This window comes from Gobio gobio, assembly GCF_949357685.1.
Source record: "Gobio gobio genome assembly, chromosome: 24".
NCBI classification, from domain to species: domain Eukaryota; kingdom Metazoa; phylum Chordata; class Actinopteri; order Cypriniformes; family Gobionidae; genus Gobio; species Gobio gobio.
The window spans coordinates 13,384,803-13,400,475 of record NC_137120.1 but is presented as its reverse complement, the minus strand read 5'-3'; positions in this window follow the sequence as shown (position 1 = coordinate 13,400,475).

Below are 15,673 nucleotides of genomic sequence, written 5' to 3'. Positions count from 1 at the left end.
TTGTTTAATGTTGTGTTGTGCGCCAGAAGATCTTCAAGGAGACCGAGATGCGCAGCTTATCCTGATGTTTTCTTTATTTTTCAAAGGCATGACATACTATCATAGTCATTTTGAATGTACACAAATAAAAGTATACATTTTACGATGATGATTATGATGTCCTACTCATCAGTAGCCTATGATGATAAATTAAGTTATTTCCTCTGCTGAGGAAAAAAAATCACGTTGGCGCCGGCGACTCTAGAGTAGCCTACATTATCAAAATAAAACTTCAGTAATAATGTTCAATAAAAACATTTAAAACAAATATTCTGCTTGGTCTTTTGTACAATGGTCAATGGTTGCAATTGATCTGTTGGGCAAGTAGAACGCACATAACCTAGTGTTGTTGTATTTTATTTTGAGGCTGTAGGCTGAATGTAGGCTAATAATAAAATGCAGTTTTAACAGCAATGCTTTGGGACCAAGCCTTCAGCACTCCTCTCAGAAACTGAATCATCTGCGCCTCGATCATCCCCCGGTGGTTGGTCCCAGTATAGTTCCTAAACCCCACCCCTCCATGTATTACAATGGACGCGAGACAAACTAAACAATCAAATTACACTTCAAATAATTGTTTCCTAAAGATGGTTTGTGTCATTTTAGGCAGTTTTTATCACGATGATTTCATTTCAAGTGTTCGTTTTTTAAATACGTTTAGTTTTAGTTAGTCATTTGATGCTATAAAAACGGGGGGTGTGACGTCATGACAGCTGAGATTGACGGCTTCTCTGAGTGAAGTTGTCACTGAGGCACTAACAGACCTTTTTCGGGAGGAGATTGGAGCTTTAGCTTTCATTTCTACATTTCCATAACTGTTTATTTCACACCAACATAATGAATCGTTCTGCATCTGTGAGAGTGTGGGCGGGCTTTTGATAATCGCGCCGCTACTTCCTGCTCTCTACTGCACAACTCCGGTCCCGAGATCGCTACTGCACAGACTCTGTCCCAAATCTGCGCAAGATGTCAGCGCCGTGTGCGGCCTCCGAAAGCTTCAACTCTCGTCATTGGAAGCCAGTGAAGTTGCGTCGTCCATATTTTTTGATGGTCTGTTTGGGACTGGAAACACTAGATTTCTTATGGTCTGTTTTATGGTTGGTGAAAACAGACTCTGTACTTTTTAATAGCCTAAAGCGTCGTGCACACATTATCGCGCACGCTTATCGCCAGCGTTTTTCGACTCGTATTTGTGTTCATACCCAAGTGTTTTTCACTGGCCATGCGCTGAGTGAACGTGTAAATTCACTCCGTGACAGTAGATGGCGCTTCTTGAAAACCAGAAATACCCCGGTACACAAGGTGGCGCCGCGTAACTTTACGCTTCTGACACTCGCTTGTCACACAGAAGAAGAGAGACAGTATTTTCGTGCTTGCCAAAACAATTCACACTTTTTGCTAACTGGTAAACACACTCAAAAAAATTACTTGTTGAATTTACTCAAAAAGCAGCGTCAAGTGGTTCCACACAACTATAATGAGTCATTTTACAAATAACAATTTGTTTATATGAACAAAAGAAAATCAAGTAAAGCTGACAATTTCTTTGAGTAAATACAAACCATTTGAATTTGTCACGGTTACATAATATTTATATGTGCAGTTTACTTAATGTTATGTTAAATTTGTATAAGTTTATGTTAGGTGAACACATTTATCGATTTAATTTACCTTATTAAATTAACTATTTGCTTTACAAGTGTAAGTGGAAAACTATTAAATAACAAGCATCTTTTTTAGAAACAAAATGCAAAAATAACTCATTGGACAAACTTAATTTAATTGAAGGCAGGAATTCCAGTAAATCTGTGTATACGAGTGCCCACAGCTTCTGCATAATGGTAACCACAAAATTACAGAAACTCCTCTAAATGCCCAACATAACTGAACATTAAACACTAACATAAACGAACAACACCTTTCCCTTTACTGAAAAACACATAAAATAACACTTTAATCCCTAAATTTTTTCTCCTATTGCAGTCCCTCGCAAAGCAAGCTGGGAACTACAGATCCACTGCCCAGTTTGTTCGTTTCACTCAGCAATGTTACATTGACCGAACAAATACTTAAGTAAAGCTGACAATACTCATTTTTAGTAGAAACAACTCAGTAAATTTAAGTTCATTTAGTTACATTAGTTTTTTTAAGTCATGTGAACAAGGATGATTTGAGTGCAACTAACAACAGTGAAAGTTTTTTTTTTTTTTTGTGCAAAACATAGTAATTCCTCTCCATAACAACTCCCTCTTATCGAGATTTTTATAGTCACTGTTGCGTTTGTCATAAAGTTCTTTGTCTTCAGACACCAAACAGACCAGCAGCTCTACATTCATCTTGTCTTGTTGCATCTTCTTCTTTGTCTACTTCCTCTTTGTCGTGGTCTTTAGGTATCAATAGGCTTGTTTGAGATGCGCCTCGCCTCGCCTGAAATTCAATCGAGACTAGGCGGCTGCAGTGAGGGGAGGAGTGAAAAAAGTGCAGGCAAGTCGGACAGTTCTCTCTTCTCGTAGTGGATCAGACACCTGCGAGATCAAAGGCGGATATCGCGGGATTCACACTCGTGCGCTTTGTTGCTGATAAACTGGATGTAATTTAAGTTCTGTTACTTTTATATGAAAATAAATATTATGAACAAGACACCCAAAGTTTTTGTCATTTATTTCCATTCGAAAGACTTGTGTATCAATCATCTTTACTTTAATTAGGCCTACCTACATGTTTGTATATATATATTTTTTTATAAATATGACAACAATCACATAACCCACAGAGAGATCGCCTTTGTTAGAGAGTTTGGGAATATTCACACATAAAAACATGATATCAGAGTTTTAAAATCAAACATTTTGAAAAAGAACCATACATCACGGTTGTTTAAACCAATAAGCATTAAGCTGTGTCGTCAGCAAGTCGTTTCCCATCATGCTTTTGCTCCGCGCAGTCTGTGGAGAGCAGCTGCGCTCGACTGCAAAATCCGACACATCCGCCTTTCGCTCGCGAGAGTTTTTTGACATACGTCGGCATGACATCAGAGCAAGGCAGACCGCCCTCGGACACTTTTCTAACCGGCATGCATCTCGCGCTGATCACCGGTGATCGGTTCTGCGCAGATTTCGCTCATCTCAAACAAGCCTTATGTGTGCTCGGCAAGACCATTTTGCACTGTAACTTCAGCAGCTCCATAGCCTGGCTCCGCCCTCCTACGTACTTCCGCTCAATTTTCATTTTCCTTCAGTACTACGTCTGGGACTGCGGTGTATGCTTAGGTTTTCCCCCGAACAATTTTTTACCGGTCCAATCAGCGAACAGAGGGAGTGGCTGAGAGCGATGACGTTGATGTCGTGCGCTAGTTTGAGTTGTAGTTCAGTAATGGCGGCGGTGAAAGATGCGAGTGTGTGGCAGCGCTGACGAATGTTAAAACCGGAGTGTGGCGAGGTGGACGAGCGAGTGACACCGGTGTACGTGATTGAGACACACCGGTCTCGAGTCCTCTCATGAGGGAGCACGGAGGCATATAACGACGAGCGACACCGGTGAAGGACCAGGGGGTAGAGAGGCCAGAGAGGACCAGGCCTGGATTTTAAGTTGTGTTTTGTTATGTTTGTGCGCGGCAGTCGTCCGTGAGGGGCTGCCGCTTTTACTTTCATTTTGTGTTTATTATTTGATTAAAAGTTGTTAAACGTTCGCCGGTTCCCGCCTCCTTCTTCCCTGAACAAACGAACTCCCGTTACACGGAGCAAGAACAATCACTGCTGTACTGCTGATGTTGTGGTCCGGGAAATGTATTAAGTTCGCTCCGTTAGTGGTGAAGGAGTTGCTGAAGCCGTCCGACTCCCACCACCCGCGAGAAAAACCCCAGGCTGAATTATCGACTGCTTTTGACTAACACCAAGGTCGTGTGGTAATGTAATTGCTGTCCGAATCCACATCTCTGAGTTTTCAAGAATATATCACTTCAAAACTCACTGTTTATATCCTTTATAGACCCTCTCAGAGCACTGTGCGGTTGCGTGAGCTGTAATTTGCATTTCTAGACTTGTATTTCTTTAAATACTGGCAAGTGTTTACAAGAGCAAAATATTTCATCACCGCTCAAAAAATAAAAGAAGAAAAGCACGTAAACATTTGAATTGGGCTGTTATTCACGGCACGGCAGCATTTATTCTTATCATACCAGACATATGACATTTTATTGACAGCATTGATTGACAGCATCAACAATCATGTTATGATTGCACGAGATATGCACCACGAGAGCAGCGCGTTCCGAACACAAAACTCTCCTCAAAACTCTCCTCTCCACCGTGAATAAATAACAATCCGAATGCACGAGGTTTTATCACTGACACTGAGGTGGTGTGCTCAGTTAATGTGAGAATCAAAGGCGAACGGCGCGTGACATACGTCACGACCAAACGTTAGTGATTGGTTAGGCAGATCCAGAGTGACTCTTGGCAGATCCAATAGTTTTAAACTTCACCAGAGAACCCGCCTTCAAGGAAGTAAACGCTTGTCAATGGAGAGTGGCCAGACTCTATGTACAAATGAAATGTACGAGAGTCTGGTAAAACCAGGCTAGCAGCTCCAGGCACTTGAACAAAAGTTGCAATCTCTGCCATTTTGCGCGTCAGCGTGCATACTCACATTGGCGCCCTTTGTCTAGTCACGAGGGCAAGGCGTTAAACGTTGGCTATAAGCGCGCATGATAATCGTCCCGTTGTGCATGAGGCTTAAGTTATTCTATTTTTATTGTATTGTTCCTTGTGTTCATTGTAAACACACTTCATTTATTGATTCAATTTATGTTCTTAGTCTCATCTTTTTAAAAGCTCTCAACCTCTCACAGTTAAACTGACCCCATTTTTATTCCATGTACTCTCAACAGATTGTTACATCATCATTTACTCGCCCTCATGCTGTTCCAAAATTGTATTACTTTCAAACTTTTATTTCTTCTTATTTTGTGTTACACAGAATAAAGAAACTCATGAAGGTTTTGAAAGGTTTCCTCTATCCAGTTCTGAATGTCAAATTGTAAATGTGACCTGAACTTGGAGTTCTTTATGTTCATGCTGAAGCAATTGACTGATAAACTAGCCTTATTGCACTTATAGTAAAAAATATAAAAAAAAGCTTTTTTTAAACTAGCTCAATGCTAGTACTAAATACCAAACTGTATTGTGCCTTAAATAATCACTTCTGTTTGTTTTATTCTTTATTTATTATTGCAATGTATGTATGTTCATTAATAACTGTAAATAAAAAAATATTTATCTGACATGTGCTCTTTCTCCCTTATTATTACTGCCCTCTAGTGGACACACATTGATTCAGTCATTCGCTGATAGCGCTGTTCTTTTGTTTTACTAAATCTAACCAGATTTGGGAGGGTTACATTACAAATGTATTGCATTACAGTTACAAATTACATCAGAAAAAGTATTCAGTAGCATAATCTACAATATGAAAGTAATGTAATTAGATTACTTTTGGGTTCTTTCAGGCTTACATAACGTCAAATAAAAAGCAATATCATCAAACGTACTGTTAGATATGGATTTTAATGAAAGAAATTTAATGGATAAATAAAAAAAACAAACACTGATTTTTTTTCCATGATTTATTTGATGATGTCTAATTGTATATTCGAAGAGCAAAACCTATTAAAATTAATTGATTGTGTCTTGTTTCTGCATATACACACACAGACATCTACTGGCTTCAGTATGATATTATGATGATTTTATTGGGGTTTTTTTTATCTTTAACTACATTATATTGCCAAACATTTTGGGACACCTGCCTTTACATATGAACTTTAAAGACTTCCCATTCTTAATCCTTATGGTTTAATGTGGAGTTGGCCCACCCTTTGCAGCTATAACATCATCAGCTCTTCTGGGAAGGCTTTCCACAAGGTTTAGAAAGCACAAGGTGCGAAGAAGCACATTTGAAGAAGCACATTTGTGATGACAGGCACTGATTTTGGACAAGAAGGCCTGGATCACAATCTCTGCTCTAATTCATCCCAAAGGTGTTCTTTCGGGTTGAGGTCAGGACTCAAGTTCCTCCACACCAAACTCACTCATCCATGTCTTTATGGACCTTCCTTTGTGCACTGGTGCGCAGTCATGTTGGAACATGAAGGGGCCATCCCCAAACTGTTCCCACAAAGTTGGGATCATGGAATTTGCCAAAGTGTTTTGGTATGCTGAAACATTAAGAGTTCTTTTCACTGGAACTATAAGGGGCCAAGCCCAACCCCTGATAAACAAACCCACACACCCCTCCACCAAACTTTACACTTGACACAATGCAGTCAGGCAAGTACCTGTTCTCCTGTCAAATGCCACACCCAGACTCGTCCATTGAATTGCCAGACAGAGAAGCGTGATTGGTCACCCCAGACAACAGTGGTGGCGTGCTTTACACCACTGCATCCCATGCTTTGCATTGCACTTGGTGATGTAATGCTTGGATGAGCTGCTCGGCCACGGAAATCCATTCCATGAAGCTCTCTACACACTGTTCTTGAGCTAATCTGAAGGCCACATGAAGTTTGGAGGTCAGTTCTATTGACTTTGAATAAAGTTTGTTGCTGCTCCAGAAAAACAAACTCCATCCACTGTCCCCTTAATGCTGGGTTCTTTGGGAAGCTAAACAAGGTTGTCTTGCCCTGACAACCAAAAACACTACTTTGGTGACATTGTTGATTTTGTGAGGTATGATCCGTACAAGGACATTCCTCCTAGGGCTGCACGATAAGGGCCAAAATGATAATCACGATTATTTTGATCAATATTGAAATCACGATTAATTATCACGATTATTTGTTGATTTTAACCAAAACAATTTTTTATTGTCACTAGTGCTGTCAAACGATTAAAATATTTAATCGCGATTAATCGCATTAATGTCATAGTTAACTCACAATTAATCACAATTAATCGCACATTTTTATTTATTCTAAATGTCCCTTGATTTCTTTTTGTCCCATTATTTTTTCTTATTTTAATGCTCTTATCAACATAGAAAAGTGGATCGGCTTGCTTTGTTCAAATGTTTGTTTTATTGAAAACAACATTGGCATACTTTAGTGTTCGATTTCACACCAACATTCTCACTTGGAGCAAATAATCTCACACAATGTAACACTGCCCATCAATAAAAGGGTGAAACAAATACTTTGTTGCACAAACAGCCCCTTCAACAGCCCTTTCTAAGGGATCAAAACAGGGTGATACAAAATAAAATTACAAAGTGCACATGCAAGGTAAACTAGGACTCCGCCTATAGTGCAGTTAAACCAGGGGTCGCCAACTAGTGAACTCCGGTCCGAATCCGGACCGCGAGATGCGTCCATCCGGACCGCGAAGCCTTTTGACATAATGAAACAGTTAACGTTGCAATGCTCTCTGTTACTACGTTCAGACCCAGACGCGCGGTCAAGCATGCAGTGAAGAAGAGACTGATGGTGCGCTCACACCGGACGCGAATGACGCGACATGCACGCCGCTTAATCCGCGCCGCAGAATGTCTATTTGCGTCTTTGCATTGACTTAAATCACTCGCGCAAAACGCTTCATTCGCGTCTGGTGTGTAGGCTACGCACCATCAGAGCAGAAATCAGCGCTCAAGACAAGCACTTTTAGTTGAAGACCCCTGAGTTAAACCATGGCTTAATACGTTTCTCATTTCGGCGTCTCACGCTTGCCATCCACGTCTACTCTTTTAATGGCCCAAACGAGTGCGGGCAGCCGCAGCGTGCCTGATGTTTTGTTTCCGGTCTAGCTACATCCGGAGTGGTGTTGTAGTTTTTCTAACGTTACTAGTTGTTGCAACAGCATGTGAAAAAACTACAAAGTTTGTTAGACCAAAAAGAACGTTAATCTCGCGATAAAAAAATTGACGCCGTTAAAATAGGTTTGCGTTAACGCCGTTAATAACGCGTTTAACTGACAGCACTAATTGTCACACAAGCTAATTACATTTACTGCCTTCACATCCATATTGTGCAACATTCCTGCTAATGTACAGATATGTGCATCAAAATAAAATAGGTCCTCTTATTCACCAAAATTCAGTGAATCTCCTTAAAGAATAAATTAAAATAAATTAAAACAATAAAGAAAATGTAGCAAAACTTCAACAGGGCACTATTTTACATTTTACAATGTGTAAATATATTTTAGGAAGCAAAATATAAACTTAAGTTTTACCTGCATAATGGATGTGAATAAAACTAAAAATAAAATATACAATCAATAAGAAACAAATATTCCATAACAGAATGTAACCAAATAAGAACATTTCAAGGCAGAAGAACTATGGCCAAAAGAATATTGGCAAGATCACGCTCTATTTCCCCTCTGCGTTTTCTGTACATCGCAGGTAGTGCCACCTTTGAAAAATAATTACGCGAGGGGATCACGTATCGTTTATCCAGAGTGTTGACAAAGAATTTGAAGCCTTCGTTTGTCACCGTGTTTATTGAGCACATGTCTTTAGCCAAATGAAATGCGACTGCATTTGTTATTTCACTGTGTCTTTGAGAGGTGGATGGGTATGGTGATGCGCTAAAGAGGCTCGCTTCGATGGATGTCTGAAATGTTGTGGGATGATTAGTCTTTGCAACGCATTTCTTGGCCCTCATACATTCATCGTATTGAATTTTATGGTGTTTTTTTAAGTGGTTAAAGAGGTTCGTTGTGTTGCTTTGTGGTGCCAAAACAACTTTATGGCACTCTTTGCATATGACCTGTTCTTGTTTTGTGTCACTTGTAGGGTTGCCACCTTTGGTGTGGCAATATAAGGGACACCCCTTCACCCCCCCCCCCCCCCCCCAAAAAAAAACACGTCATGAAATGATTATTTCTACATTGACAACTTTACAGCTCAATAATAAACCATAAGAAAACATGAGATCAAGTATGTGAACTTGCAACAGAACACATTTTATATTATTTTACATTTGATTATTTTATTTATTTCTAAAGAACTTTTTAGTAGTCTATTTGGTGCACTTTAAAGGGATATTTCACCCAAAATGAAAATTCTGTCATCATTTACTCGCCCTCATGATGTTCCAGACCTGTATGAGTTTTTGTTCTGCTGAACACAAAAGAAGATATTTAGAAGAATGTTTGTAACCAGGCTTCTTTGGGGGCACCATTGACTTCCATAGTAATCTTCCTATGTGTTCAACATAACAAAGAAATGTATACATGTTTGGAACAACTTGAGGGTGAGTAAATGATGACAGAATTTTCATTTTTGGGTGAACTGTCCCTTTAAGCAGTCATTCTGAACCAGTAATCACTTTTTTGAATTTCAAAAATGTAATTTTTTAAAATTAATTTACTTAAATTATGACTATATTATCATGTAATTATTTGTCCCATTTTTATCAAACATTTTTTTTAAATGTCATAAACTTTATATGACAGGATTATTGGTTATGTATGATTATAGCGTAGCTAAATTATAAATTAATAATTACATTTATTAGGCTATAATCTATTAATTAACCTGTCTAAAAAATAATAATTTTGTCTGCAAAGCTCTGATAATATTATATTAAGATATTATCCTTTAAAACAAACTATAGGCTACCTTTAGAAGCACAGGTGTGTCTGTCACCGCTGTTGCTTTAAGTCAGTCAGTCTGAGACACTGAAATGCTTCTCATAAAGTGTGCAGTTCGCCTGAGGTTCATCACGAGTTACTGGACAGACCCATTGATACCTTTTTTTCTATTCAGCTCTATATCTGGAGATCCTCTTGCGTTTAAACGGTGGACGCAACGCGAGCTCGACATGTTTTTAAAAAACCGGCAAGTTTACAGGCACACTGCACACGGCACAGCGCATGTTCTCGAGACTCCGCCGCTATGGCAACAAAGCCGCTAAAACGCAATCACGCACAAATGAGCTCCTGTACCTCTTATTGTGAAATTGATTTGTTTATATTTGCTATAAGTATTCTCCACACTGCAAAATCCTTGTGTGTTTATTGAACTACGTGTGGACCTGTGTAAAATACGGAACAAATCGCGTCGATTCCGTATTACGGGACGGGTGGCAACCCTCTGAAACCCAAAATGTTTCCACACAATGGATGACGATCTAGACCGCTCCCTCTGCTACGTTAGACATGTTTTCTTTGTTAAGATAGATTATAGCCTGCTATCTGTTGTGGTATTTTCCTCACGCTAATCTGTCTTCTGTCTGTGACTGTCTACATCTGGAAACTGACTGAGCTGCTGCGCGGTGCACGGAACAACTCTGATTGGTGCATGGACGCACGTGATCAGACAGCGGCTTTACAGCGCGCTAGACTGGCTTTGAAAAAAAAAAACCTTTAATACAAAGCGTGAATGAATGACGCATTTTAAATATCGCTCGATCACGCGAATTTGATCGTGGGAAGGCAAAATCGTGATCGTGATTAAAATTCGATTAATTGTGCAGCCCTAATTCCTCCCTTGTTGATGTCACGTTGGCCCAAAGAAACAGAGGGACATGCTTCATAATCTGAAGACCACGTCCACTGGGGGGAAACAATCAAACGTCTCCATTGACTTGGTTTTGCGTGAGGCTGCCTCCTTGTCATTTTTGACTTATAACAAAAAACAGAACAATGTCTAAAAGCTGCTATGTGACATCGTGTACAGCAAACAAGCTAAACAAACCCCAGAACCAAAATCCCAGAAGTTTTTATAAGCTGTTGACCCTCCAAAAAAGCATTTAAAGGGATAGTTCACCAAAAATTAAAATTCTGTCATCATTTACTCACACTCGTTGTTCCAAACCTGTATGAGTTTCTTTGTTCTGCTGAACACAAAAGAAGATATTTGGAAGAATGTTTGTAATCAAGCAGATAGAGCAACCATTGACTTCCATATTAGGGGAAAAATACTATGGTAGTCAATGGTTGCTCTATCTGCTTTGTTACAAACATTCTTCAAAATATCTTCTTTTGTGTTCAGCAGAACGAAGAAACTCATGCAGGTTTGGAACAACTTGAGGGTGAGTAAATGATGACAGAATTTTCATTTTTGGGTGAACTATCCCTTTAAGGACACAAAAGTGGATACAGGCAAGAGATATAGCGCGACATGTTATATTATAGGGATGCCACAATTCTCAATATAATATTGAACCGTTCGGTACGGCATTCACGGTTTAATATGCACTTGTGAATTGTGTTTTTTTCGGTTTTGCATTTAAAGCTACACTGTGTAACTTTTTTAGTTTATTCTTAGCTAAAAACACTTAGTTCTTTCAAAAATATATGTGCTCATTAATGTATATTTACTTCTTTCAAGTAATAAAGTATTCTCGTAAGTTTATAATATGCCATTGAAAATACATACGGGTGAGGGGTTCGAATGCAGGTCGACATGTTGCCCCTCCATCTTGAAAGTACATTAGCCAAAGAGGGACATACCCGTAAATTCAAGCTTCGCCTTTCGCGTTTTAACACTCAATGGCACCGTGTCGAATGTGGACAAGGTCGAACTGGAAGCCATGTTAATCTTGGACTAAATCAGCCACCGTAGGAGTTAAAACGAAATCGGAATTGAGAGGAACAGAAACTAATATTCACTGGATGGTCATATACCTTTGCACCACTAGATGGGGGAAAATATCACACAGTGTAGCTTTAATTAATTTTTTTTCTACAAATTCTATTTGCCTCCATCCCAATATACTGAACAACGCGACGTACATTCATATCACACATTAGTGGTAGAGTTATACTCACGGAACACTATAGTTATTCACAATCACCAAAGTTCAGTATTTGCATGCGTTTTAAAGCCTTCATTCGCATGCATATGCACTGTTTTAACATGCGCTTTTCCAAGCGTGCGCACTAAACCCCTGTCAAACACGTGATTACTGGACTAAGTAGTCGTCTTACTGCGCTAATACTGTCAAATACACACAAGGTTAAGATAAACACAGTCGGTTATGTCTAAAGTGAAAGCAAAATCGGCATGTGTCTGTATAATAGATTTACGCAGGTCTTAAATTGACAGCAGCGCAGCCTAGTGAACACGCTGTCCTTAAAGGGACAGTTCGCATCTAAAATAATGTCATTATTTACTCACTCTAATATTGTTCCAAACCTGTATTCATTTCTCGATGACAATATTTTCATTTTTGAGTGAACTATTAATAAAACATCAAAAGACAAAGAGAAAATCACTCACTGCTCTTGACTGAAAAACTAATACAGTAGCTTTAATAAGAATCAATGTATATTTATAGTGAAGTCTATGTAGTGTTTTATTGTTACATGTATTAATTCAATTCCATACTTAAATGCTGCTGTACAGCTCTGAGCTGCCAGTGTAAATCTTTATATACATTTATTTTATATTATACTAAACACTAGGAATGTTTACAAGGTTTTTTTTTTTAAGTAAAGTTTTAAGTTTAAGTAAGGTTTTTCTATTATTTTAAGTAAAAGAAAGAAAGAATATTGCAATAAAAAAAAGTATTTTTTCTCCTTAGTTCACCCAAAAATGAAAATTCTGTCATTAATTACTCACCCTCATGTCGTTCGACACCCGTAAGACCTCCGTTCATATTCGGAACACAAATGAAGATATTTTTGTTGAAAGCTGATGGCTGAGAAAGGCTTCAGATAGGCCTCCATTGGCATTCAGTACATTTACACTCCCAAGACCCATAAAAGGCACTTAAAACGTCGTTACAAAGTCCATCTCACCACAGTGGCTCTACAATAATTTTACGATGCTACGACAATAGATTTTGTGTGCAAAAAAAAATCTAAATAACGTCTTTATCCAACTTGTTCTTGTCTTCCGTGTAGGCCTCCACTACGCATGCGCGAGAATCCCCCCCCCCCCCCTGTTGTTAACTGTTAGCGTTCGTGTCTCCTGTTTCACGCGTTCTTATGCAGATGTTATATATCCTAACAGACGCATAAATGTATAATGAGACATAGACATGTGCCGGTAAACGGTAATACGATATACCGCAATAATGAACATGCACAATATTGTTATCGTGGGCACTTCAAAATACCGTGAATATTTATTTATTAGCCTACCTATTATTCCGATTTTTAGAATGCATTTACTCAGGGCCGGCTCTAGCTCTTTGGTTGCCCTAGGCGAGATTGAGTTTTGTGCCCCCCCCCCCCCCCCCCCCTTATTGTTAAGCCCACCGGCAACTATAGTTGCCAGTGTATAGTTGTCATTTTCCTTCTGTAAGTATTTTTCTAGATATTATCCATGTTTTATATCTTAATGACACACAAGCAGACAACCAAATAAAGGATTTCAAGAAGAAAAAAAAAATTAACTTCCTTCCTGTCACATGAGACTGCCAACTTCCTACCCCTACTTCCAGGGAGCACAACGAAGGCAAACCCTCCCAAAGAAAGGTCATTTTCATGTTACTAATAAGTATTTTTTGTTGACATATATATATCAACATAATCATGGAGGTCTCTAGAATCATCCAAACAAAACACATCTTACAACAGATCTATAGTTTTTAGTATACTTAGTCAAACATAATAAATTTGATTATGAATAAAGATTGATCTGTTGAAAGCAGTTATTTTGAGTTAGATGCTAAATGTTCTCCTCTTATTCATATTTGACATTGAAGGGGTGCATACAACATATTTGCCCACCGGCAACTATAGTTGCCACAGATTCAAATACAATTTTCAAGAAAAAATACAAAAACCTGGGGAAAATAAATGCAGAACATGCCATTCAGAAAAAATTGGGCACAAATGGGTTAAGTATTTATAAAAACTATACAAACAAAAATGCTCCTATAGTTACTCCAAGACTTAAAAAGCTAATTATGACTTAAATGATACACTCTAATAAATTGCACATACAAAAATGCTACAAAGAAAGTTGGAGGATATTTAACAAATTATGACTCAAACTATGGATGAACAAACAAAAATGCTTTTATAGTCACTCCAACACTTAATCAAGAAAATTAAGACTTGAAGGATCAACTGCAATACATTGGTCATACACAAATGCTAGAAAGACTGTTCAAGGATATTTACCAAATATTAACTCCAAAAACTGTGCAAAAACTCTCTTAAGCACCTGTAAAGACACTTAAGCAAATGATGACCCATAAACTGGATTAACTATACCCTCTACAAACAAAAGTGCTATTATGGATACACTGTACTTACCACTACAAAATTAAAATATATAAGTTCTTGTAGCTCTATCCCTATCTTAAATAATAAAAGATGAACAGTTGTTTCTGGCATTTCTATTCACCTTGAAAAATGACGCAGCATTAAAATTTGGCTCGTCTGGATTTCCTTATTGTCAGTGAAATGCGTAGAAATATGTAGATAACTAGCTAGCTAGTGATAGCTTAGTGACAACAATAAAACGTCCAATGCCGTCCAATATTAGTTGATAATATCGATAATACGAAGTTAATTTATTTCGTTTGACACCTTTATGGCTGAGATGAGAAGACTTACCTCTATACTGGGCTTTCTTGTGATCGTGTGCCTTTCTCTTTTTCCGTCCCTGTGCACTCGAGGGTTTAGACCGCTTCATTTTTGAAGAACGCGCCAGTGCTGAGCACATGCCTGACATAACGCCTGTGTTAGACAATATTCACTTTCAATTCAATCTAATAATCAGGTTAAGTAATTAAACGTGCGGCTGAGGGGGCGCCCAAGGATGATCATGTTTAATAAACAGTATGTTTTATTTCGCTTGTTTTATGCTTAATGGGAAGTAAGTTTAAGGGCGCCACTAGAGGGCGCCTGGCTGCGCCCCCAACACATTTGTCGCCCTAGGCAACCGCCTAGCTCGCCTATAGCAAACGCCGGCCCTGCTTTACCCATCAACCGTTTAAAATGAACAATACCTCAAAGAGGAACGAGCACTGATGTAAACAAAACCCAAAGTGCATGAGCACATGGCGGAACGAGTGAAGGACGTGCCTTGAATGAAACGCACATTCACTATCTGACAGCAGAGGGCGCTGACAGAACAGCAGAAATGCAGCCGTTTCTCCGGTAATCCCTGGTAAACAAAACAGTTTTCTGTATTCTCCCTATGGTGATCATCACATAACTATAACAAATACTTAATACTTAAAGACTTAAGGCTATTAATTTTCAAATTTAAACATTTTATATTTTAATCTGGACTAAATCACATGCCCTAGATATTGTTTGAAATATGTTCTGATTGTTATTCAGTCACACACTTTACAATAAGGCTCCATTATTTAACATTAGTTCATTCATTAACAAGCTGACAATGAAAAATACTTCTAAAACGTGTATTAATCTTAGTTAAATGTAAATTTCAGCATTTAATAACACATTATTAATATCAAAAGTTGTAACTGTATTATTTAATGAACCCGAGCTTACACTGATTAACAGTTGCTTTTTTAACTAACATTATCAGAGAAGAATATCTGTAAAAATGTAGCTATTTGCTCTTTGTTGATGTTAATGCATTAACTAGTGAGACCTTGGTGTAAAGTGTTACCTATTGTTCTTTATAATTCTTTAGCTCTTTAATCTGTTTTAAATATATGTTTACTTTATAAATTTTATGTATTGCTTTATTATATTTAAATGTT